At 40.8% G+C, this 27613-nt stretch overlaps 1 protein-coding gene across 3 annotated transcripts in view; it reads right to left on the reverse strand.

Annotated features, from left to right (window-relative positions):
* DUSP16 (dual specificity phosphatase 16) overlaps positions 1 to 27613 on the reverse strand; it is a 64049-nt gene that overhangs the window by 31373 nt on the left and 5063 nt on the right. For 2 of the 3 annotated variants that reach the window (XM_042051195.1, XM_042051194.1), the window contains exon 2: positions 3629 to 3710. The gene's annotated coding sequence lies outside the window, so the exon portion shown is untranslated. The remainder of the gene's footprint in view (positions 1 to 3628; positions 3711 to 27613) is intronic. The other variant, XM_042051196.1, reaches the window with a different exon arrangement.

Below are 27613 nucleotides of genomic sequence, written 5' to 3' on the forward strand. Positions count from 1 at the left end.
TCAAGAAGTACAGGTTTTTCTTTTAATTCTCTCTGTTTCTGGAACTATCAGAGTTTGGGACTCTAAACAAGAGGAACCTGGCAGCCTCTTGCTTTAGGTAAACACTTGAGCTCTTGTCCCCTTCCTCATGACTCCTCCTATCATTCAGCTGCTATGAGGTGTTGAAACATCTGTTTAATTTCTAATGCATTTGTAAAAAGATAAAATTCAATTTCTTGACTGTTCTCTTTCTACTCGTGACTTAGACCTCAATGGTATTACAGTGTCTCGTAAAATGATGTCATATAATGCACTGCCCCAAACAGGCCATTATATTGCTGACCTTAAAGGTAGGAAGCCATCCTAGTCACAGGGTGTTCCATGATGAAATCAGGATTACAAAAAGTGATCTGTAATTGAGCCATGAGAATCCCCCACAGAGTCATTCATGTGTACACTGGGAACACTGCATGGCTGCTTCCTCCTTCTAGAGGGACTGGGACACTTTTAAACAAGAAAATTAAACATTTAACTCACTATGAAACTAAAAAGATCTGTTCCACACTTGCCCAGTACCTTTACAGCTTTTCTTTATTGTTTAAAGAACCAAACCAACAAACCCTCTACTATCTTGCACACAAACTGGATTTCTGATGTTTGCATGTATGTTTAATGCTGCCACAGAACTACAGGATCTCTTGCTTCGGGGATTCCTGTCCCCATCCTAAATGGGTCAGATGGAGTGAAATAAGCAAGTGCCACATTTTCAGTTATGTGGTTGTGTTTGGTTTTTCAGTTACAATAACTCACATTTTGTATGTACTCCTAACTTCTACTGCTATCACTTTGACTCCAAGCAATTCCTTTCCATCACAACAGGATGCTTGTTTGAGTTCTCAGGTTTTGGCTCATATAGAATCACAGAATTATTTAGGTTGGAAAAGACCTCCAAGATCATTGAGTCCAACTGTTAAAGTAACACTGCCAAGTCCACTGCTAAGCCATGTCCCTAAGCTCCACATCTCCACATCTTTCAAATACTTCCAGGGATGAGAGGCAGATGTAGTAGGAATACATTTTTAAAAACTCTCAGAACAAGAGTCTCTAATTCTAGCCCAGTTAAGGAACTAGCAAAGAGCTTCTAGAAGCCTTGCTACAGTCTCTGAAAGACTTCTGCCTCACGTAAAAAGATAACCTTGAAGTTGAACCTTGGTGTCATAAATAAAGGGCTGGCTACGTCACTAATGCCTGCTTTGTCAGGAGCCTGCAAGCAGTGCTCCCACACACACGTCATGCAAAACACCAACAAAATCACTTTACAGCACCTGAACAAGGTCCTGATGGGCAGCCTTTACGAACTCAGCTGAGACACTTGAAGGAGTTGGGTTTTTTAAACTGTGTATTTTTCTACTTTTTACAGGCAAGCACATGTAACATATGAGAAAAACATTCTCATCCCCTAGAGTCCCTTTCATGGTTCTTAGGGTGGGCACCATCGTAAAAGAAAAGTTGAAAAGCTGAATTAAAAAAAAAGATGTAGAACATCCCAAACTGCAGGACACAAGCTACTGCTGGCTGTTACAAAAAGGGTATTTGGCTTCAGTGTTACTGGGAGTGCCCAGTAGTTCAACAGCTGGTGCCAATACCATCAGCACCAGTCCCTATTACCACAGTCACACGTGATACTGGACAAACAAGCCTACACAAACTAGAGAGGAATTCCAGATCCAGGGACCACAGGGTGAATTCCTACTCCTGCAAGAACCTTTTCCCTTCTGCCAACACCTATGACAGGCATAGCATTCCCTCACCAGCCTCAAAAAGATGGAAATAAATGGTGTTCTGGATGGATGCTTTTACCCAGTGCTACAGGAGACTAAGAGAGCTGAGAGAGGTCCAACCCTTGCTCAAGATGCTACTCCAGTAGCCAGGAACACAGAGTGCCTATGGAGCACAAGGGAAATAAAATTTTTAATTGAAAGCGAGGAATGGCTGTTTTTCTGAATTCAGCAAGCAAGCAGTCAATTCCAGAGATCAACAGCTGTATAATAAGGTACAAATTCTGGGGGAATAAACATTAGCTGAGGTTAGAGAAGTGTATTTATTACCTGCCATTGTGTGAACACACAGGAGTGAGATAACAAATGTTTGTCAATTCAAAGAGCTCTGTTAACAAGGGCTCACGTCACTCCCTCAGCTGAGGGGAATGAGGGAGTCTTTGGGCTTTTTGGATGATTCAGAGAAGTGTCACTATCTCATAAACACATCATTTCTTCGTGCTTCCTGGCAGGGAGGTTGAAGAACAGACACATTCCACCACCCTCTGAGCACACTCCACTTTGGTGCAAGACTGGACAGCAGTACAGAAAGTCACTCAAATAGAAACACACAGATTTTAATTTTTTTTAAAAATGTCACTCATGTGCCATGTTCATAAAAGAGAGGCAGTTTTAAAAATGTCACCGTTTTCCTTTGCTTTTCTATGGGCGCTCCCTCTTCTCCTCTTAACACATCTGTGCTTTGAGCTATATATGCAGTCAAAATGCAGAGTGCTAGTTTTCTCGTCCTTGTAGAAACGCCAACCACATGCAAGCATTTTAGATTACACACTGTATAACCACGAGAAAGGCAAGTGGTTGGCAATGCCTTGGCTTCCAAGGCATTGGAAAGAAATAGATGAAGGTGGATTTTCTGTTCAGTACTCTCTTGTCCTTCATCCTGCTTGACTAATTCCTCAACTTTGATTACTAGTTCTAAAGGAAACTCACCCCACTTCACTGTGCTCACCAATCTGAAAACTGAGACACAGAGAGTCAGAAAGGAAATCAACTTCCCATGAATACACTGCATGAAAGACCTCCAGTTTAGATCTTTAAGCTCACTCTATTTCTACACCTATTGCTCACCAACACTTTTACCACTGGCACTCTCAGACAGCTGGGCTAAGCAAGAGGAATGGGCCTTCCATTTAGATAACAGATATTTCCTGTCATACAAATAGTCATATTTGAAATAATATATCATATTATTTCAAAATAAAACCAAAAAGCACACCAAATCACCACGTTTTCCTGACCTCCTCAGCATAGCCCTCAAACACCTGCAATGTTCTTGCAAATATCATCCATGTACCATCACCATCTCTAAGCAATAAGCCAGGTTATCATCACCTGCCCTTACCAAGAAGCCAACCTCTTTGACATTCCCAGTGAAACAATAAACATTTACTAAGAATGACTGCAGGGAAACCTGACTGGCAGAACGTGGCCTCACAGGAAGCATTAGAACCTGCTGTTGATATGTTACATAACTCTATTCAAAAGAGACTCAGACTTAATCTGGGGACTCCCTTCTCCACCCATACAAGTGAGAAGCTCTTTCCATTTCAAAATACTTTTTCACTGCAGGTTCACAGCATATAGGTCTGTGGCAACCGGAATGAAAGCTTACTTAATCCACTTCAAACATCTATTATAATACATTACATTTTTAGGTTCCTGTGGCCCAGGACACTCGACAACCAGGAAAAGTGTCAATGGATTTTTAAAAGATGATTCTCCCTCTATTATCTCCAAGTCAAAGCAACTGAAAATTCTGGAGTATTTTTTTATGAGTTCATTATTATTTCATGTCAAAAGATATTACTCACCTACATTTAAGGCACAATCTATATGGGCTGAACAGGACAGAAAGAAGGTGGTCCACATACAAAGGCCAGCAGAAGGAATTACCTAAACACAGGAAAATAATAATATTAATAATAATAGTAATAAAATCCTTATTACCAGATTTAAAAACACCAAACCAAACAAATCCCCAATCCAAACCAGGAAATGGATTTTACACTTTCAGTGCAGTAATTTGCTGTACAACTCCCCCAAACACATGAAAACCTAGGTGAGAAGTTATTTATGAATGCTGACATTCATTTACATGGAATGGGTCCAAAATAGGAAGTTATGCTATACTGATTTTCCAAAAGAAAAGAGGAAAAAACCACCACAGCAAGTCTCTCTACTATCTTTAAATTAAAATTAAAAAAAAAAAAAAAGTTCGAGATGCTCTAAAAATATCCAACAAACAAAAAACCGACCAGTGACAGCCTTCCAAACTCTTTGACACATCTCCCTGCTAGAAAACCAATCTATAACTCAGCATTACCAGGCGATGCATTTGCATGGAATTAAGCAAATTCACAAACTCTTGTTCAGTACCTATTAAAGTGAAAGATTGCCACAAGTAAGTGTGAATACAGCTGTATTTTGCATGGACAGAGACCAATGAAACAGGACATTTGTGCAGTTAATCCCACCTCCCCACACTCTAAAAAAGCCAGCACTGGAAACCGGTAACACTGGCATCACCAATAATCACACACAGTCATACCCATACAACTTCTACCCAAAGCACCTGCTGTTCCAACGGGAACAAATTAAATTACAACTTTTACACAAGGAAGCAAAAATAAGCACATCAGCGTCAATTCCCAACTGCTTCCTGGGCAGCTGAACGCAAGGTTTAAATCATGGCTGCCAAGAGATGACAGCATCGCCTAATCACTGTGATATAAACCATGACAATAAATTATTGCCAAGAAGCGCCTTACTGTGAGATCCAGGAGTGGCTCTGAAGCACGGAGAAAAGGACATGACAACTGTGAAGAGCCACCACAGCAAAGGGCTGGGCATGTTATGGTGAACAGCCTGAAAACCCACAGCATCCCACAAGGAAAAGAACTACAGGGATCAATCACCTCTCTGTCTTTAGGCAAATGGCAGCAGTAGAGCACAGGGTGAGAACCCCTCAGATACCGAGCTTATGACCCAGAACAGGCTTTGCTCACTGGGCTCATGTCTTGACTGGGACCTGTGTTTTACCCTGGAAGGACCTAGGCTGGAGACCCTCTCGCTTGCCATCATTAGTATGTAGGCATATGTACGTGAGAGCAGCAGGGCAGAGAGCTGGATGAGAAGATCTGTTCAAGATTGGGCTCGGTCCTTTTCCCCCCCTCTGCTTGCTCCAGCTTCTCATTCCTTTCTGAGCCTCAGGAAGAGGCTCTGCAGACCTCCCTTGCTCCGTCCCATAATCCAGTGCAAAAGCCTGGCAGAAAGCAAAGACGAAGGTATGAAGAGAAAATTCATCCTACTCATCATACTTGTTGCTATCCCCTTTTCTAATCTCATCCCAGAAATTAATGCTAAACTAATGCTCAGCACTGATTAGGCTCTGCCTAGAGACAGGGCCCTATGATCTGAGACCACCTTGTGACAGCCCAAGGAAACAAAGTCCTGAGACAAAAAGCATCTCCCTTTTTGTTCTTTAGTGCTTCACGTGTAAGCTCCTGAAGCCTCTCTGAAAGCTGTCAGGTAGTCTTCACATTCACCAGCACCTGCCTCTCCGTGCTGTCCATGCCATGCCATGACCCCTTCTGCCAGACACACCTCTCCGAAGTTCTTACAAATAAACCAGCTCTCACCTCAGGACACTGTATTTTGTATTCCCCATTTTAATAAATACATGTAAATCAAGTGTTTAAAGCAGACCCCAAGAGCCCTCATTTCACCATGGAGCATGATTAGTTCTGCTGAAGAGCAGATGAGAAACAAAGCATTTCAACACAGTTTACTAGAAGGAGGTGTCACATTTTAAGAACAGGATCCACTCATGATTGAAGACTGAGCTGCTGCAACTTCAGCCATAAGCATTAAGCACTTTTGGAAATTCCCTGGCAAAGCTGTTTAAGGAACAGACATTTCCTGTAATTTTCAGAAACATTTTATATCCCCCCCTCCTTTTTAGGCTTGGTGGTAAGGAGGGGAAGGGAGAGAGAGGATACCATATTACCATTAAGTGAAATATGAATGAGCCACCCAAGTTTAAAGTGGAAACTTCAGATATTTGTGCTTAGCAGAAGGTTTTAAAAAAAGTCTTTCATCATTAAGAGGCCAGGATTTTTCTGCTGACTTTAGAAAAAGAAATATACATCCTTTCAATTAGGGTGACTTACAGAAGGATATGAACTTGTCTTTATACTTACTTCTGGCAAATAAATAGTCTTCCAGGCCTAATTTAAATACCTTTTTCTATTTTCCAGAATTAGAAATGGAAGCCTTTTTTGCTCCTCTCTTGCTCAGGGCCTTCCCTAAACTGCAGCTAAACAAACCCAACCAGTGGAGTCACGCAGAGCATTCCTCCCATGGCAGAGAGTGAGGAACATCAAGCAAGAGAGAAGCCAGGAAGAGATGGAATAGTCAAATGTGACAGCATCCGTCTAAGGACCTCACCACCTTCCTCTTTTTCCTAAAAATCTAATCTTGTATGAAGCATCTGGTATAAAATTTATAAGGTTTACAGTAAGTTAGAAAATTATTTCACTTATCTATGTAACCCAAGTCTGAAGAGATCCAATCCAAAGCCACAGTATATAACACATGAGTTCACAAACCAAATTAAAACTGAGGGACAGTTGCCTATCCCCACAAAACACATCACGAGTGCTACTTTGGCCCTGTACACCAAATGGCAAATATTCATCATGTAATTTTGACCAATTGTCCACATCTGCCACCCTCCACCAGCAACTAACTGTATGGTGGAGGGTGGCAGACACAAAGAAAGCAAAGTAACTCAATGAAAAAATTAACATGTTGAACTAATTCATAAATCCTCGAGCTGTTGTGATGCCAGCATATCCTTGTTATTTGTATGACATGGGTGCTTTACAGCAGCATCTTTCATGATACCGAGGTTTCCATCTCCTACACAAGCTGCACATTCTGAATCAACTGTTCTGCAGCTTTGCACACCAATATAAACAGTGACTTCTGTATTTTACATGGTCAACTTTTTGCTGAGAAACAGATTAAAAAACAGAGTGCTCTGAAGAGTAGCGCTAAATAAACATCAAGCACAGCTGTTGCAATAGTCCATGCTACTTCTTTAAAAGGCTTGCCATGAAAGAGGGTAAGATGGGACCTCAGAATCTTCAGATAATGGTTAGCTTTTAAACAGGAGGCATTCTGCCTAATGAGAAACTTAGAGGGGGGGACATCCAAATAATATGGCCCTGCAAATAAGAAGCCAAAAAGGAGATTAAAAAAAGGGCAACTCTGATCTGCTTCGTGGTCACTGTATGATAAAAACAGAAGGTGGATCAAGAACAAGGACCAGGATGGAATAAAGACAGAGGATAATGACGGTAATTCTATTAGGGAAATTAATCAGAATAGCTTCTGGGCAAGGCAGGGATGAATTTCTTGCAGCAGACTTTTTATTGACTCTTCTCTTAAATTAAACTGACTGACTAAAGTGAGTCAATCTCCTTTAAGAACAGAGACTTGTAGACTGCTTGCGTGGTACAGTACAGCGTGGGTTAAAACGTTCCGGTCTTTCACCCATTTGAGGAAATGACACCAGTTCTCCCGGAAGGCAACTTGCACATTCAACCCCTTCACATCAGGGCATGAGAAAGTTTGCAAGGAATTTTTTATTTTTTCTTTAACTGTCAACATTAATACTTTGTTTCTTCCTGCTTGTGTTTGAAAATACAGTGCTGCACTGTGCTGCATGCATGTCCTGTCAGCTGTACGGGGAAATATCTAGAAGTTTAAAAAAATATCTAATAAAAGTGTTAATTAAGTCTGTTGTCAAACTCATTTTATAAGCCCTCTGCATGCTCTAAACAATATTAATATTGCCACCAGTGTTTGATACATAGTGATAAAAGCATGCAGAAGCATCTTCAGAAGGGAGGCTTGGCCAAATAAAACATTGACATTACACATATGTAAACTCAGTCCTACTCGTTACTGCAGTTAAATATTATTGGGTTTCTCTTTAAATGACATTTACATGGCAAGGAAACAGAATAGATGACGGAAAACAGCAAGTCCACGCACATAGTACAGCCCAACTATCTTGAAGTGGGAGTAGAGAAGGAAACTTAAAGGAATATGCTCTGCAGCAATGGCTCCCAATTAACATGGGGAAATAAATCAAGTTGTTGTATGTTCCCAGAAATTAAACAATTGCAGTAATCCTGCTAAGAGGTCTCCCATTCTGGGCAGTTCAGAGTAGTGAGGGGTTCAGGCTGTGATACAGAGCGATGGTTGAACTGCAGATGAAGCACAGAAAACAAATTAACAAACTCCTAGATCCAGATGGTTGGGACTCAAATATCTCACCATGGTGTAGGACTACTGACAGGTCACACTCTGGGAACAGAACATGTTTTCATACCTAATTTGTACCCACAAAGGTAATTATGATGGCTTGCTTATTAAAATTGCTTTCAAATAATAATTTAATTGACAAGATGGTACCAACAGGGCCCCAGCTGGGAACAAAAGCAAGAGCCATGGTACCTCACTGAGCTATGATCCCAGTCACGTGGTCTGGTATGTCTTTCCCAGAGGATCCCAAGTGTTTCTTTGAATTTGAATCATGTTATACAAGACCTGCAGCAGTGCCAAAGCCACATTTCTAACACGGTAACCACATGGCTGAAAAGAGAAGCCACATATATCTGTACAATGGAAGAAGGAGAGCAGACGATGATTTAGGTTCCCCAGCTGTGCTTCTTGCATCACTGCAAACATTACCATTGAAGTAGAATCACAGAGTCACAAATGGTTTGGGTTGGAAGGGGCCTTAAAGGCCATTTCATTCCAACCTTCCTGCCTTGGGCAGGGACACCTTCAACCATCCCAGGTTACTCCAAGCCCCATCCAACCTGGCCTTGAAGACTTCCAGGGATAGGACAGCCACAGCTTCTCTGGGCAACCTGTGCCAGGGCCTCATCACCATCACAGGGAAGAATTTCTTCCTAATACCTAAACACACCCTGCCCCTCTGTCAGCTTGAAGCCATTCCTCCTTGTCCTATCACTCCATGTCCTTGTAAACTCTCTTGTAGGTTCCCTTCAGGTGCTGCTGCCTGACACAGAGGATGAAAAGTGATCTAACCACAATATACACAAATCCCCCATAAGAACAATTGACAAAATGCAACCACCAATTTATGTAGTGGGCAAGAACCAGAAGGGACCAGGATTTTTTAAATTTTGAAGGGAAAAAATGCATGATACCAAACCAAGGGAGAAAATTATGTTGTTATCATCTGATAGACATCTTACTCAAGGACCAGGGTCAACAAGAAATGTTTTATAGCAACCTCTCTCAGTTTATAACAGAATTTTGAATACCAAAGAAAAACAAAACATACTCCCTTAAAATACACTGGTATTATCCCATTTGATGTGTGTTTACATGCATGCACAGCTCTGTAGAAATCTATAAATAAGGTCTTATATTTCTTCAGAATTTGAAGAGGTGTCTTGTTTTACATAGTCCTTTTAAAAGCAACCAGAAAGGCATTGACTGTTGTCAAAGTAATCCCAAGCTTGGAGAGCTTAATACATTTCTGCAATAACTGAAGTAATACATCAACAGAATGGATCAACTTCAGGGCATGCAGAGCCAACTAAAGTGCTTGGAAAGAAGTTTATTATCTGCAAACTCCAAGATCCTTGTATTCCTTAAGCATTCAGCAACGGAAGAAGGATCAGTTCCTTGTCAACAATCACGGATACATCAATAAATAATACTGATTAGTTTTATAATAACTTATTCATTCTACATAAATTCCTGCTGATACCATTGGCACGTGTTCTGGTAATTCTCAGACAGACTTCCAGTCTGCATGTGAGCAGCCAATAGGAACGAGTTGGGTTTTGGTAGCAGTCCTGAGGTTTTTACCTCCAGAAACTGATCCTGAAGGATAAAGGTATATGATGGGTGGTCCTTAATCACTTCCTTTATGTGAAAATTGAGGTCAGAGTAGAAAAAGAGCCAAGGAAGGAAGTCTGCAGCACCCCTCAAACACACACACACACCTTCCTGAACAACTCCTTTAACAGTTTAGAGGGTTAACTTGTAGTTTAAATGAAGTAGTCAGAGTTGGGATAGAAATAAACAGCTTGCACAAGCAAGATACTGTGCTATTAAGTTTTTATAAGTGACTTAAAAATTAGGTCAGTCTAATTTGTGGCTGATACTTTGTTCTTTCACTACTATGAACTCACAATGATGTCAGTCTCATGTTCAAACATGCCACATTTAGCAGCGCACAGGCTTCCTGAGAGACTCTCTCAACCTTCCTTTGTGCAAAAGGCTTCTGCCAGATTCTTAGCTCATACTTCATTGACTCAGGCATGCCACTCCAGTTTCAAGGCAGTTACACTGGCTTCCCGTCAAATACTGTGCAGTTTGGGTTTTTTTCTTCCTTCCTCTTCTATTTTTTAAATTTTCTCTAACTTTACTAACTAGAAGTTTAAGAATATGTGTCCATATTCAGGTTACCAATTTAGGCCTCACCGTCCTCACAACATCCAGAAGAGAACCACCTACAAAAGGTGTGGGAAACAGGTGTTTTTAACTAATTCAGCCCAATAATTTCAATAATTAAAAGGGGCCTACAAGAAAGTCAGAGAAGGGCTTTTTACAAGGGCATGTAGTGATAGGACAAGGGGGAATGGCTTCGAACTGAAGGAGAATAGGTTTAGATTAGATATTCCAAAGAAATAGAAATCCTTCCCTGTGAGGGTGGTGAGGCCCTGGCACAGGCTGCCCAGAGAAGCTGTGGCTGCCCCATCCCTGGAAGTGTCCAAGGCCAGATTGGACAGGGAACATTCCCTCCGACAGGTACAATCAGCTTTTTGTGTGAATATCCTCTTAAGATGAGGCACAAAAATTCTTAGGTGAGAGTAAAGGAATAGGAATAGAGTGGTAGGTGAAAAAAAACCCAAAATCAAACAGGTCACTGTTTAAAAATGGCCATCTGCAAGTTTGTTCTTAGCAACCCCAATTCGCACCATTTGACTCAAGTTTGTGCCTGTCACTAAATATCTATACTAAACATTGACTGCAGTGAAGATGCACACAGTCTACATTTCCCACTGCAGAGACTTTACCTCATAAACACTAAGCTGGAGCAGAAGGTAAATGCTGGTAAAGCATTCCTCTTGGGGGCACACTGTGAGAAATGTAACACTGGCCCAGGCTCTCCCCCTCTCTCATTCATGAGGTCGTGTTTCACAACTTATACAGACATTTTTATTGGGGTTTTTTTTGTGGATTTTAAAGTATCATGTTGGTATGTTCAAACCTGTATTACATATTCATGGACCAATGCTATTGCATGAACCCTTAACACGGTTAGAAAAGCATCCCGCTCTGTCTCAGGAAAAGGCACATCATCCCACAGTCATTTCCAGCACCACATTAAATCCCAGGTACCCTATGAAAGAAAACATACATATGTGGCCCACAAGAACTGCATATCCAACAGATCCCCACTGTTCCTGCTGCATCTGCAAGTGCCCAAGGATACAGGAAAGGCAAGTCTTGCAGGGAGAGGTGGTATCTTTTATGAGAGAGGTTAATATGGAGTGATAAGGAGAGGAAGGGCACGAACTCCAGAATGCACAAGCCCTTCCTCACATACACAGAAGTGAAACAGAACCAAACCATGACACAGAAGCAACAGCCAAGGCTTCCAAAACATCTCCACATCCAGCCTGTCCCTCCTCCCAAACAGGAAGGGAAGTCCGAAGCACATCCCGAAGCATGTAATAAATTACACAGTGAATCATATTCCTTATGGAAACTGTCTGGCTGAAGTCACACCACTGGAAATATGTGATAAAAGACAGAAAGAAACCTAAAAGATAGCCTCAAAGAAAGAACACTCCCCCCACCCAAATTCTTGGAGTTAATACCAAGACAAGAAAATCCTGGAGTCATCATGAAGTTACTAGATTTTTTTGTAGATTTTTCCCATAAACAAACTTCTCCCTGGATTATAAAGTTGTTTATTGCTATTAACTGACATTTGACCTAGCTTTATATTCACTGCTTTTTTTCAAGATTTAAGTGAGGTTTGTGTTCCTGAAACCTTGCCTGTCGTCTCCAAATAAGTCAGTTTAAACTGAAAAAATTTTTCTCCTTTCAAACCCTTCTTGTAGCCTGTTTGAAAAAAGTGTGTATTTCCTGAAAAATGAAACAAACAAAAATCCACCCAAACAAGCAAAAGCCCCCACAAAAACACCATAGGAAAATTACTTTCCTTTAAAGTATTTTCCTGGTTACTGATAAACTTTGACCATTTCCAGCTACAACTAAAAACGTACTGCATTTCTCAAAATTCTAGAACTAGAAGTTTCATCCTGCAATGCAACAAAGAGACAGTAACTTAGGTCTTTTAAAGGAAAACAATTTTCTTTTCCTGGAGTTCCAAGCTGATTTAGGTAGCAGTGACAAAGGCAGCAGGTGAGATTAAGCACATTTGACAAAGATGGCAGGTGAGATTAAGCACATTTACCTTTAAAAAGTCATGACAGAGAGAGATGTAGTTGATGTGTTTGTTACCTGGGGTCATTTTGCTTGTTTTTTAAACTTTATTTGAATTGCAAAGAAATGTTAGCTGGAGCTGGTTTGCCCCCGGGAATGGTGTGCGCACTCAGGTTCTCCCCAGGAACACCCAGTGGCATGAAAAGATTAATCCTGGTGCTTTGAACAAGAGAGTAAAAGGAGTAAATTCCTACCAACAAACACCAAAACCATTTCAGATGTGCAGACTTAGGTGAGAAATCTTTTCCAGCAAAGACTTCAACCCTGATTGCAATTGCCCTCTCCGATAGGATGCCAGCACGGGTCAAAATGTGCAGGAAGAGAGCTGAGCGCACGCACAGAAGCGGAGGTCACCAGGAAAGGGGGGAAGGAGAAGTGCTCCTCCCACCCTCTTCAGGCTTCTTCCTCTGCAGCCGCAGCACCGGGCTCGAGTCAGAGCTGGAATGCCTGGGGCATGCGCTTCCAAAGGCAAGTAATCCATAACCCGGGAGATGGGAAAAAAATCAAGCACAAATCCAAATAATTCCTTAGAATATCGAAGTTTTAATTTAGATTAGACTACCTTGGAAGAAGCAAAATAATTAAAACTTGTGACTTAGCTCTAGAAGCAAATATATCTAGGCTACCTGTGGCTACAATGCCTATCCAGGACTAAAACATTCTTCCTAAACTTGTTCTCACTATCAGCTTAAAGCACAGTCTTACCAAGGTTTAGCTTTCTGGCATTCTATTGAAAGCATAACCACATAAGACCTTACCGAGAACCAGCTTTAGGTTTGGCAGGGAGACCACCTGGCATCAAAGGTATGCTTGAGGCCATATCCATGAATTTTAGTAAAAAGCAAGAGGCTGCAGGTTTTGGGGTTTTTTTAATGCTTTTGGCAGCTAAATTATTCTGATATTCCATACATGCTTCAGTGCAGGGACAGAGTGCAGGGGAGATGCTTAAATCTAAGACTCATGAGTTACCTCTGAGCCAAACCACCAGTGTGGTGCTCAAGCCTGCCTGATAGAAAGGAGGGCTTATTTGTGCAGGCTCACCTCATGGCACAGCTACAGAGCTTTCCATACCCAAGCTAAACCCTTCCTCCATAGCAATCCACAGTGTAGGGCATATGGACTAGGCTGCACTGTCCCAGAGTGCCACATCCTGAATGATTTGTTCAGCAATTGCTGCTGTGTGCAATTACAGGACCAAACACTGGACAAAGCAGAGACCTCTAAGCTTGTGTTATTACTCCTGCTCAGATACACAGAGTGTAAGGAATGGAAAATAAACTTGCCACCAGCACAAATAGGTTGCTGCAGATAGCAGAGGCAGTGTACGGAATTGAGTGAGAAGTATGCTGGAATAACTGAAGGTGAGGAAAAATACCCTAGTGCTCCAAGAAGATGAACCCAGCCACCAGGTAGTAATCCATAAAATGTACAGTAATCCCCAGGACGTGATACATCTTTGGCTTTACACAAAGTATGCACTGCTTGGATGGGGAAGGGGAACTTGGCCACACAGAATTCCCATTCCACTGGTACAAATGGATGGTGCCTGGTTCCTGGGCATGAAGGTCCGAAGTCCCACTGCACAGTCTGAAGTACAGTATTGTCCCATATGCTGGACTGCCATGGATTTTTGGTGTGTTTGAGGTAAAATTCAATAGTGCCTTTCAGCACAGATCTGTAGAGTCAGGTATGAGCCAGCCCCAGCGTGATGACTGCTCACAGTCTCAGCACAGCACCCTTGTTCTTACACAGCACAATAGGGACGCTCATTACATGAGCGCCTTCCTCGGGGCTGTTCACTCAATCAAGGAGAAATTATTTAACCGCAATCCCATCTCCTTTGCATCCCCGTTAAAGAAAATCTTATGCAAAAAGGTAAGAGCTTGGCTACGAGTCCTTGCCCCAAACATCCTCCTGCCAGTGCTGTACTGCTTGCCAAGCCCTCACTGTTTGTACTTCAGGAGTTTGCAGCAGACAGACTGTGCCAAATCCAAAGAACTTTGTCATTAAAAGAAAAAAATAACAGTAGCAAGTGCTCTCCATGCTTTGCTAATCTTGTCAAACTGTGCAGACAATTACAATTAATAAAAGTATTCTTAGGAAGCTTAATGACAGCTTTAGAGCCAAAGCTACTCTGCTTTCAGGTAGACTGGTATGAAGAAAGCAGCAGGGAAGAAATTGTCTCTTGCTCACAAACAAGAAAAGGACTCCCAAGGGAAACTGCCCTGCTCCAGATAGCAATTTAAGTAGTACAGATCTACCCAGGAACATAAGCTTCCCTCTCTGCCTGCCCATGAAAATACCTTTACTACCAGCACCTGAGCTTGTAACCACAGAAAAAGCATGATTCTTTTCTGCATGAGCTACTTAAAAGCATTTGAGGTCTTTCTTCCAAAAGGAATAAACAGACAAAGTTCACCAGCTCCAAGAAGATCTGAAAAAACACTCACTCTGTCTCAATTCCACAAAGATAGAGATGTGCAGTAAAATGGCCTGCTCCACTACACTTGGCACCTACAACTGCATGTAACACCTATGACTTAAAGCAGTGGCTCCCAGACAGGGCAATGAATAGCCTAGGTAAGTATCTTTTAAGATGTCTAGCTTGAAAAAAATCAGTCATATCCAACATTCTTTTGGTGAACAACTGACATCAAGTAAAAGATTTACTGACTTAGAACTCACGTTTCTTTTTAGGGATAAATGATCACGGAGGACCAGACTAAGAATTTAAATATGGGTGCCTTCTTTTAGTATTTTTAAGGTCAAATCCTCTTGAGGCTTTTCACAGGCTGTATATCCACCCAGCAAGGCTAAAGGCAATTCCCATGGTACTCCACCCAACCCTTGCGTTTTTCAGACATTCAAATGCATTCAGGTCTATCCACGAGAAAGCTTTTTCTAAGGAGCAAGTTCCCTGTCTGAACCCAGCAATTAGATTACCAGGAGTTTCAGACACAGACAAACTTGCAAAATCCACCTCTAGACTACTGATGCCCCAAGCAGGAATGGTGATGCATCCACCATGGCAGAAGCATTTGGAACTTCACAGAGAGAGCAGCCTGGAGGTAACAGTGCCATCAGGTTTGCTGAGATAGGCATCTTCTGATTGTCTCACAACAATTAAGAAAACCTTAGAGTTAAATAATTATGAAAGAGAAGAGCAACTCTGGGCCACCTTTTGTGATTCACAGGTTTCAACTAAACCATAAAGAACACAAGATTAAGCCTCCTGGAAGGTCTGGTAATTTTGTTACCCTATGTATATTGTCATCATGATCAACTGTGATTTGATTTTAATTTTTTAATCAAGAGGATTTACTTAATCTGCTGTAAAATTATAAATACAGCTAAACTGTTTGGGGTTGACATCCTCACTAAGAGATAAATAAATCTGTGGCATCATATACAAACAGTTCAGTGAACACCCAGCATTATTAGCACCTGAAAAGACACAGTCGGAACTGAAAGCTCAGTCAGAAGCCTTAGCCATTTGTTGTAGCTTTGAGTTTTCTAAGAAAACCAACACCCTGAAAATAAATCTCAATTCAACACAGACCATGTGCACTAAGTTCCCAAGATAACACAGCAACAACAGTGGTCAAGGGATTTGTCCTGATGGAGAAAAAGATGTTTACATTAAATGTTTTGGGGATTGTCAGGAACCATCAGGTGTAAACCCATCACCTTGACAGCTCATCTCATCTTAGATTGGTGTCTCAAAATTTAGCTCTGTTAAAACCTCCACAGCAAACCTAATCACATGTTAAGAAAACCAGAACTGCTTGTAATACAGTCTCAAAAGTAAAAGCAGAAAGACTGGAATTTACACCAGAAGTTAGAGAAAAAAAAGTGGCTTTATTTTTTAAAGACTTACTTTGAAAATGTCGTCTTGTGCATGTCAACTGTTGGCATCATCAACAAAAATAAATTCTTGCTTTTAACAGAAGTAACTGAAAAGACAGGCAACTTAAGATGTCATTACACTTTCTCCTGGATTTTAACCACCACACGTTGCAACAAAAGCAGTGACAGAAAGAAAACATGATTAACTGACAGCCAGTCTGGAAAAATGCGGCACTAGGTAATGGTTTCACCTCCAGATCAAGTCAGTGCATGTTTAAAAAATTTCTAGTACCCTCCTGAAGGAATTAAACTACCTTCTACAGCCAACAGGGTCCCCTTTTTCAGTTTTCGCCTCTTACACCATCTTATGTGATGGATTTCTCCCCACACTTCTACATCAAAGTTAAGAGTTGTACCCTGCCCTTTTTTCCACTTCCTACTAAGACGCTTCAAACTACACAGAAGGATGAGAAAATGCTCACCTAGGCACATGATCTCTTCTCTAGTAGCACAGTAATGTTTCTTTTGGCCTTAACTATGCTGCTCACACCTACACACTCCAACAAATGTAATTTTTCAGACCTGTTCTTTGACGAGATGCATCATTATTTTCTTCTTAGCCCGTATAACATGAGACTGTCACCTCTGTCACACTCCCTCCAAACCACTATTTGCTGAACTGTCTACAAGGACTTTGGCATCAGTACGAAGACTATTTGTGCTGACCAGAACTGCCTAGGTGAACACTTTGCCTCTGGGACCACCAAACACAGCAGTCCATGGTCTGTGACTGGCCTCCTGGGTTCTGTAATAAATCTCCATATTACTGCGTGGAAGGGATACTCTAAAAAGAGTGTACACTAAGTAAAAATAAGCTGTGTCTTTGGTTCTACATGCCAAAGCAAACAAGATTAGTACTCCACAAAGAAAATAACCAAGTTATTTACCACTTTGGAGTTTTACCAAGTATTTGATACAGCCAAGCTAAAGCTGAGGATTTTAGGATATTTTCATTACAACTTGTTTTTGAATAATTGGGTCTCAAAACAGCACTGTTTTGCAGAAAAAATATGCAAGCTCCAACATCTTTTCTCTGCTTCTGGAGTAAAACTTCTTAATCATTCAATTTCACAACAGTGATCGAAGCAAAATGAAGAAACCAGTATTTTGATAGCAAGGTCTCTGTGTTCAGTGTTCCATAACAATTTTGTGGCTGCAGAGATGCTGTGTCATTCCAGACAGAGTGTCTCTCAAAATGGAAACCTGTCCAGAAGGAATTTAGAGAATCAAGCTCCCCAAATGAAGTGAACACAGCTGACACAGAAGCGGAGAGTGCACGATACTGTAGCCCAGCCTTCCTTACTTCCATTGGTAAAATGGCACTGAAGTCAACTGAAGCCCTCTGTACACAAGGAACCATAAGTTGCCATGAAGACTGAAGAGGAGAAGTCTTCGCTAGGAGAAAATAAGAACAAACCAATCCCCAAGAGACTCCGTCAGGGGAGGAGGGGAGGAACAACAGGAAGGAAGAAGAAATCACTACAAATCTGGCATCTTTAATTCAGAAAAACATCAGAGCTCTTGCAATTCCCACAAACTAAACAAGGAATCACACAGCTACTGTGGAAAAGGGGGAAGAGTCCAGCCAATTCTGTTTAGAGAAGGAAGTAACGGGAATACCATGCCAAGCACAAGAGGAATTTCATTTGATGGAGAATCTACATTTCAATTTAGCCATTGAACCACTGCAGGTCATGCCAAAGGACATTTTTTTGTTCCATGTTTGTTCCTTACCTGGCAATAAGAAAATAAGCTTTCCCCTGCTCCTCACTAGAAGGGTCTTGTAATATGTTGGAAAGGTAGTTCACTGTTTGCACCAGCTCACTGCTGAATGACAGTGCCCATAACACAACACAGCTTACCACACTCCTGGAAGAGCTCTCACCAAAACCCCTGCCATGCTGCTGTGCTTCAGAAATGGTGGTTAAGACACCGCTGGTCGGTCCAAAAGATCCTCAATTCAAGAAGGCAGAGGAAATGAAAAGCTGCGTGTTTAGCTCCCAGCTGAGTCTGGAAGTTGTGGAAGGTATACATAACACTTCACAAGGAAAGGGAACAGGAAGCCATGAAAGAAAAGAGTCATTATGCTGAAATGGTAACATTTTCGTGAGGTTACATAGGCCAAATGAGCATATCCCAGAAAAATGTGAATCAAAGCCTGGGTAAAAAAACAGAAAGCAGTATAAGTGACAGCAGATAGAAAAAAAAGAAAAAAAAGAAAGAAAAAAAAAACTTTAGAAGAGCAAAAAATATCAGATCAAAAACCATACAAAATAAGAAAAATCCTAAGAGTTGATGCACAAAAATTGAAGAGTGCAATTACATTTGATATTAGTAACTAGATAATAATAACTGAGAAAGCAAAAATAGGTTTCTTTGCAAGGGCCTCTCCTGCACAGGGTGCTGGCAAAAAGTAAGTTCAAGATGGATTAAGTCAGGACTGACACAGCAGAAGAAGAGGGGAAAAACTGATTAACTAAGAGTAAGCCACCATGTTCTCAACATTTATGAGGGGATTAAGTATTTAAGGGTTGAGCGGAAAACAGAAATATGTAATAGTCATTAAAACAAGGTATTCCAGCATAGGTACGAAGTGTTTGTAGAAAGTGCTGTACATGACAGAAAAGAAGAAAAAGACAGACAGAAAGATTGCTGAACTTCAGAACCAGAACAAGTTAGCTAAAAGTAGTCACACAGAGCCTCCAGCAGGCCTTATGACAGGCATAAAGGAGCATATGACAAGAAATGAGGGAGGACACAGAACCACGCTTCTCTCCCAGACCCAAGCCCACCATTAAATTTGCTCGTGTCTTTGAGCATGTCAACTCAATTGCTTGAAGGAACTTTATGTAGACTTTCTAGAAAGCCCACTTTGTAGTCTATAACAAAAAGTTCCAAAGAATCTAAATTTTAAGATAAACATAATATTTAGAACCATATGCACCCATTCCCCACTGCTGAGGAGATGGAAAAAACCCTCAGAGGAGTAGTAGAGGTGGAAAAAAAAACCCCAAATGGATGTGTCTGTTGATAGTAACAACATTGGATGAAGTCATGGGGAATTAACCACTTTAGCTTTGCACCTGGCTGAAGGGCAGAGCTGTGCTGACAGACAGGCCACTTCAGTTGACTTGTTTGCACAAACCCACACGCAAATTTGGCACAAGTCAGCAAAACACAGTCTTCATGGTCTGGGAGGGAGGAAAAAAGTCTTTTCCCTGAATGACAAAAGCCTTCAGCTGTCACCAGTAATATGACTAGTCCCAATGTGCTGTAGGGATGGCAGGTTCACCAGTAGGATGTTCCTATCTGCACAAGACGAGATCTTCTGCAACATCATCTGTTCCAGTGTGGATGCCATTCCATCACAGCACTGCCACACAGCATCAGGAGCTCTGCAGAGCTCCAGCTGAACCTGCAGAACCCTTGTACTCCAGGCAGGACTCCAAGAACATGGTGCTGGTATCACCATACTATTGGAGTAAATGTAAGGAACACTCAAAACCTCCAAATGATTGAGATTGAAATGATATAAAAATACAGCATTAGGATTAAAAAGAAATCAGACACCACCACTTGTAAAGGAATGGGAGTGCTAAATGGAGTTGTAGGTTTAATCAACACTTCCCCCAGAGCAGTGGGCAGAGATGACACAAGGTATTAACAAGTGAGAAAAATGACAACTCTGAACACACTGGCACCATTTCAGTTAATATGAGAAGGAAAAAAAAACAGGGTAAAAAATGAATAGACATCACTAGCTATCCATTCTCAAACCAGAAAATTATTTTACGTAATAAGTATGATATAAAAAAAATGCTTTCAAGTTTCCAGTAGGAAGAGATGAAGTTTTCCTTTCACTTTCCTTTAAAAACCCAAGTAATGAATACATTATTTCTGCTTGTGATTTCTGATCAGACAGATACACCATAACCTACCAAATGTACAAAATTTACCTGCCTACTTCAGATAGCTATGATCACTAAAACTATCTACTACATGAAGACCATGTATCCAGATTTTCTCAATTCATTATCCCTAGAAAGAGCCTAAGAAACCCTATCATCTGCAAGGCTATTTTGTTCTTCTAGCTAATTAATTGCTTTTCTTATCATATAAGCCATAATAAAAATAGAAAGTCACACTGAATGAAAGCTTTATAAGATACAAGCTGCTCTGGAGAGAGTATATAATATATATATACTATATATATATATATATATAATATATATAATACATATACACATGCATGTTCATGTATGTATAGATACACACATGGTTTGTATGTGGGTGTATCTATGAAAATACACATACATATATGTATATGTCCTGGCCCTGTTTTAAAGAAAAAGCATCCTGACAGAACCCAAGCTCTAAACTTCTCAGGTGGCAGACAAGAGTTTCCAATGGAGCACAAAGCTCCTGGAGCCCTGGGAAGCCAAGCCCAGCCAACTTGAACGGACAGCGGCAAACAAAGAGCAATCAGCTTAATAGCCTGAATCAATGGCTCCAGCCTTGGTTTCCAGTTGGTAAATCCATGTCATGAATATACTTCTTGCTGCCTCTGCAGAAGACAAGCTTGAGGGGGTACATTCCGTGGCAGCTTAAAACAAGCTAAGTCAGGGCTACCAGTGAGCACCTGAGTCCCTCATGCCAGCTCACACATTAATCCAGCAAGCTGACTCAGAGCGCTACATCAGTCACCAACCAACGGTACAACTGTGGAACCCTGGGTTCAGAGAATTTCAGCCTTTCAGTGCTGACAGGCAATGATCTTCAAAAGCACACTGCATTTGACCTGAGGCCTTGGGAAAGGCTTCCCAGATTACGTAACAGCACTGAGATTGTTGCTGTGTAATTAAAGTTATATCACTGCGTGGAATATATAGAGATGTAGAAAATTTAGGTTTCTGGGATATAGTAACAATATGGAGGATTTTGGGTGTGGATTAGTTCTTCTTCTTTCCTCCTTCTTCTTCACAAGTCTGGGTGTTTTGGTGTTGGTTAAAAAAACCTGCAGCGTGGAACATGCATGTTTAGTTACTGGATTATAAGTAAAAATAAATTAGTTGGCATTCCATAATTGAATAGATTGGACTTTAAAAGACCTTGAAAGGTAGCACTTGGGGGCCATTTTTACCTTGTTAACTTAGAGGCACACTCTATGCAGCTGTAATATAGATAAGAAATAATAAACATATGAGTCCGAAGAAAAGCCTGGCATCTCCTGCATTTTAATCTGAACTCTGAGTAAAAGAACTTGCAAGACAGAGGTAAAACAAAAATAGAAAATTAATATACAACCAAGTAGAATAAACAAATGCAGCAGTAAACCACATCCAAACAATCTTCAGCCATTTCTGGTTCCCAGCTCTGGCTTACCGTGGCATCCTGACAGCCATTAAAAGGCTGAGTTTGAGAAGACAGTGGCTGGGAAGACAAGAATCTCAGTACCTGCAAGCCTTTGGTGTTACTTGCCACAGAAATGCACACTGTGTTATCCTCACGTAAGAGAGCTCCACTACTTTCAGTAGATCCATGCTAATGCTCTCCAATTCCACTTTTACAGTGACTGAACCCACTTCTTTTGGATAACAAGGGTAATAGCCACTTGGGCAGAACACAGAAGAAAGGAAAGGAGAGTCTACAAAGTATTTTACTTCTAAACTTTTAAGAAGGCAGGTAATTTAAGGTCTACCATGGAGCAAACAACCATCTAGAGTCTATGGAGCAAACAGTATGATGGATTTCTGGTCTGCTTCAAATCAAACACAAAGAAAATAGAGTACTTGTGAGTTTGTTCCCTGACTTGGACTCGAGTGAAGTCATACAATCTACCCAAAGCAGCAGGCTTAGGGCAGCAGCTACAGGCAGAGGGACTGGGTCAAGCAGCCAGACGTGGTAACCTTTTCTACGTGCACAGCTGGAAAAAGACACTTTGTCAATAGTCTTTGGACCGCTGTTCTTCTGCTTTGTGTATTTAGGTTAAGGCTCCTTGGGGCACTGACTACTTGTACACACAAAGCACTTACACCAGTGGCAGCAGTTAATATAACCCTAAAATGACAGAAGACAAACAGCAAGGGCCGGGGGAAGCCGGCACATTTGTACTCACAATGTATTTAGAGGATATCAGCCTCTTGAACTCAACGTATTCTAGAAGCAAACACAAAATTTGCCACCTTTTTTCTTTAATATAAGTTTCTCTTCTGTCTAGAATAACTCCATAGATGCCAGATCTTAAAATAGCCAACAATAAATTACTAACAGCACGAAGAAAAATAGCAACTCACAATAGAAGTGTTCAGACAGATAATTTTCCAGACTTCTTCCCATCCTCTCAGCTGCACTGAAAGACATGTCTTTATGTGGACTCAAGAGCAAGCTATTTGAAGCTTAAGCCTCTGAACCTTACAAATTTTCAACATGAAGATATGGTCTATAATGAAAAGTTTTGAAATCAACTCATCCTTAAATATTTACAAATACCTAGTGATAAAGACCAAATACACAAACCCACACAATGTTATTTTCTCAAAAGCCACCACATAATCTCATACATTTCTAGTTTTTAATGTGTATGTTCAGTTACATGAATTATAAATCAAATATACTTTAATAATCTTCAGAAGATATTTCCTAGATGCACAAATAGTATTTACTACTATGAACCTATTAGAAGTTACACCTTCCCCTGTAGTTCCTGTAACTTGACATTAGACTTTATTTACACAGCCTGTCAAAAGATTTCTCCTCATACACACAGAAAATAACTCTTTTGTTATCTACTCCTACAAGCCTAGCCCTACCAACCAAAGTGGAATGATCCTATTCTGTTGTCAGACAGAACAGACATTAGAACTACAGTTTCTGTGATTTAAATGAAATGTCATTCTCATGTGCAACTAATGCAGGACTTTTCTTCCTTCTTAAAAATACTTTTAATCTCTGTTGACTCTCTTCTTTTTCCTTTATTTAACCCACAGAGGTATATTTTCTCAACATCTGATCAATACCTCTTCTTTCCATTGTGCCCTTTTCTTTTTCTCTCCAGTTCTGCTCCTTACACGTATCTTCCTTTTCTAGTATTTTCACTAGGACAGAAGTTGACCTTTTTAACACACAGCTTTTGAAACTGGATAAACTGTTTGAAACTTCAGCTTGAGAAAGTGATAAGCATGAGTATTTTTCCACTGTAGTACAATTTAACTGCATTTTGAGTAAAAGCAGAAGGATCACAGCTCTGTCCCCAGACATCAGAAGACAGAACTGCATTTCAAGTTAACCATTTAAACGTGAATCAGAACAAAATGAGCAGAATTCGGAATTCAAGGAAGCCCATTTCATTGCTGTTAGAGAAGCTGAAGGATGTGGTTACATGTTGGTGGTTCAATTTCTTTATCTACATCTTGTCCCAAAGCAGCTGATCGACTTAACAGCCATCCCACTTCACCTCAAAGAAAGAGCAATGCTATTTTTTGCCAATAGATAGACTACTCCAGCTGTGCTTTCATGTATAACAATTGACATTTGAAAGGGAGAGACATTTCAAGGAGGAAGTTAGGCTTGTATATTCTCATTTTGCTGACATAAATTATAAAAACAGGTAAATAAGTAATAAATAGGTAAGTAAGCATAAAGTATGACTGTACAGAAAAAGCAGTACCACAAGCTGAGCCAAATACTAAGCACTCAATAGGAATGCCTTACGCTGGTGAATATAACAAGAAGATTTTTGTAAGTGTACTTAATAATTTAGTTAAGCAAAGATATATAAAAATGCTACTCCTGGGTATCTACTGCAATATCAGGCAGGTTCTAGGTCAGGGAAAAAGCATATCAAATGATGCCTCTTTTTTCCTTAGGATCTCTAGCATCTCCCTTATACTGAAAGGTTTGTTTTCTTTCTCTTTTTTAACCAAAATTGAACTATTGAACTGGAGATCACATGTCAGTACTGAGGTGTGTATATATATATGCTGAGAATGTACATACACAAAATCTTATATGCCCAACATCCCTCCCAAGTTAATCCATTACATAAATTCTTGGCTTTGAAATACTGAAAAACTTAAATCATCAACACAGTCTTATATTTCTTCTTAAATTTATTCATCACGCCATGAAAGCCATTTTTCTGTCAAAGTAGACAGCCTCTTCAGGAGAAAGGGGGAAGGAAAATAAAATGAAAAAAAGTGGGAAAACCATCATCAAAGGGCTCAGAAGCCTTTAAAAATTTCCAAAACAACTGCATCTCTCTAATCTAGCATTTGCTAACAGTGTCACTATATTCAGCTTTTTTCTGTGCCTGCCACTAAGCAGTACATTCAAAGAGATGGTCCCAAAGCCTTCTGAAAAGCCAAGACATGAACCTTCACCCTGAAGCAGTCCCCTCTTCCCACCCACCCACCTCCCCTACTCATTACCTCCTTACTGCTGACTTAAACAGTATACAAAGTCAGTGACTGAAAAGAACATTCTGCCTATTTTAATTCTAAATCTTAAAAATCCTCACCACAACTCAGTTAGAAAGATTAGATGATCATTGGTTGAACCCTCAATATCCTGTAAGTAAAAGAAAAAGATTTAGTGTTAAACAGCAGCTGTATTTTCACTTAGCTACGCAGACACTTCATAGCCACTTTGCCATACTGACTTATGTCTGGGTGTTTGAATAAAAATAGCTAATGTGCTTGCTTGCTACACCATGAAATAAAGTGCACAAAGTAATTGCCAGGACTGGTTTTGCCCATGGAAGGCAATGGTCATGAATAGCTTGTATTTGCAGAAGGCTGTCAGAGGAGCTGCGTGCCTGCACTTCCTCCACAGCTTTCTATAGGTTTAACCACACATGAGGCAGAAGGGAAAAAGACACCACATATTTCCTCATTTCACAACAGGTCACACCTGCAGGAGAGCTTGCAAGTCATGCAGGCCTCAGTTGCAGAAAAAAATTCAAATCCTTTAAATTTGAGAGGCTGGAAAGATGTGTGTCTCTTCATGGAAATAGTATCTTGGGAAAATGTGCAATGACAGTAATAGTTAATCAGTATTTCACAACTTCCTTTTGCTGTCCCGACCAGTATCTTGGAGATTTGAACTTGTACTCCTGGTCTTTTTCATCCGTTTTTTTCTTGAAGGAGTTAAATTTCTTTCAGTAATATTTAGACAGGAAACAGGCAACAAATGGACTGCTCATACAATCATGCCTGGGCTGGATAGACATATTTTTCAGGCGTCTTCAAATAAGTCTGCCTGGAAATCATGGCAGACAGCGAAGTGAGCCACACTGAGGAAACAAGCTTTGTCACCTGGATGGTAACCAAACATGGATTATGGTTACTAAAAGTGTGGGATTGTATCTCTAACATTATGAATTATCTAATGAGCAGAACAGAGGACTGAGAAGCTGACAGCATGCCCACACTGTGTCAGCCATGAGAAATCAGGGATTTTCACCAGCTGGACAAGAGACGTCACTCCACCAACCAGGAAAATCAGACCTATTCAGCTGAAAAGTTACATGCAAGAAAAACCAAAACAAAAAAGTGACATAGTGAGAAACACTATAGAAACAAGGTAGCAGCAGAAAGTGCAAGTACAAGCAGCTCTCTTAGCTTTATTAGACTTTATTGTAAATCTCCTACTAGTCAGGACAACATGAAGTTTACCAGCTCTGCTAAGAATGCTGCCCATCTACCTTCAGCTGCCCTGTCTTCCTGAGGTGCAGGACTATGAACATACAGACTGGTCGCTGGAGATTACACTTCTACAGTAAGGCCTCCCAACACCTAAGCTTGAGAGCTTTTAGGAAACTGAAATGACATGGGTGTAGCCTGGGAGAAAAGGGAAGAAGGTTCGGAGTCCTCTTGCTAGGAGAAGAGACTTACAACCAATGCAGAACTCCAAGCAGACTATGGGAAGAGAGACTTTCACAGCCTGTCCTCAGTTTGGAGCACACCTGCCTTACACACGAGGTCTTCCAACAGGTGGAGGGAGCCCTCCTAAAGTGGTGACACCATTTGCCTTCTGGTGATCTGGATTCAGTCTATTGCATATTTTGAGACTTATTAGAACCCAACAACATTTCAACCCAATGCACTAAGATTACTGCTGTACTCCTTTGCTGGAATAGTTTTTCTTCTTGCTTAAAAATTGGCAAACATTTATGAATCTTTGTGGAAACCAAGCTGAAGTTTATTCTGTTTGCTCCCCAACTGTTCTTAGTGAGAGGCCTCTACCTAAATTGTCTTAGTTTGGAAAGGCACTTCTGAGCATGATGGCATTAGAAGAATGACATGTAACACAAAGTTTCTTCCCTCTCCACCTCCCTTCCCTCCCAGCTTTCCAGAGTTCAAACAGACTCCCATGAAAGTCAGGGAAAGCAAAACTGGAAAGCAAGAGAAAAAAATCCTGTGTCCCAAGTATGACTTTTCAAGTAGGGAGGTATGAAACCCCAACACCTAAGCACTTGTAACAAAACACCTGCGCGAACTGGATAGGTGATAGGCGCTATACGTATTCCAGGTAGCATTAATAGGATGAGCAGAAAGTAACCCCGTGCCTGTTATTCAGGCAAACGTTCTTGGCAACTTCAACCCAGCTCTGACATTAAGGCTTGTTTCAGTAGCAGGATGGCTGAGAGAAGCTCTCTGAAGCATAGTTCGGACTCTTTGCATGTATCTGTAAGATGGTGTTTAGAAGCCTGTCCTGCTTGAGGGACTGCACAACCTTAGTGAAATATGCACTATAGAGAAAGGCACCCCCCTGCAAGGACCATCTTGCAGGTAGAAACCCAAGTTCTGGCATGGGATTTGAGTCTACAAAGTCTGAGGTGAATGATTCCTACAGCTAGCAATCAAGAAGCAAAAACAACACTTGGGCTATTAAAAGTATGGCATTTATATCTCTAACACTATGAACTACTCAGGCTCTAAACATGCTTTACTAGGGGTTCAGTAGGAGCAAAATGCAGCACTGAATCAATTTTATCCAGAATAGTGTGGGAGGAGGGAGAGTTCCTTTCCTATTTTGAGAGCAACATCTATGCTACACATGCAGAGCCAAAGCCTTCTAATCCAGCAGGCTGAATACATACTAGTTATTCAAACTCAAGAACGTGTGCATAAAAGGAATTTCATACAATTAGTCCCTGTTGTCCTCCTCAGTTTATGCTCTCTGTAAAGTTCTCATTCCAGTGTTGCTATATTACACACTCAGACCCATCTTTTTGCCTCCCACAATGCCTTCAGTAATGCAAAAACACTAGACAAGCAGGCAAGAATATGTAAAAAGAGAGTATCTGTACAGCCACTGATCTA

This window comes from Corvus kubaryi, unplaced genomic scaffold, assembly GCF_017639235.1.
Source record: "Corvus kubaryi isolate FWS band 111438036 unplaced genomic scaffold, C.kubaryi_AGA036_p1.0 74, whole genome shotgun sequence".
Classification (NCBI taxonomy): Eukaryota; Metazoa; Chordata; class Aves; order Passeriformes; family Corvidae; genus Corvus; species Corvus kubaryi.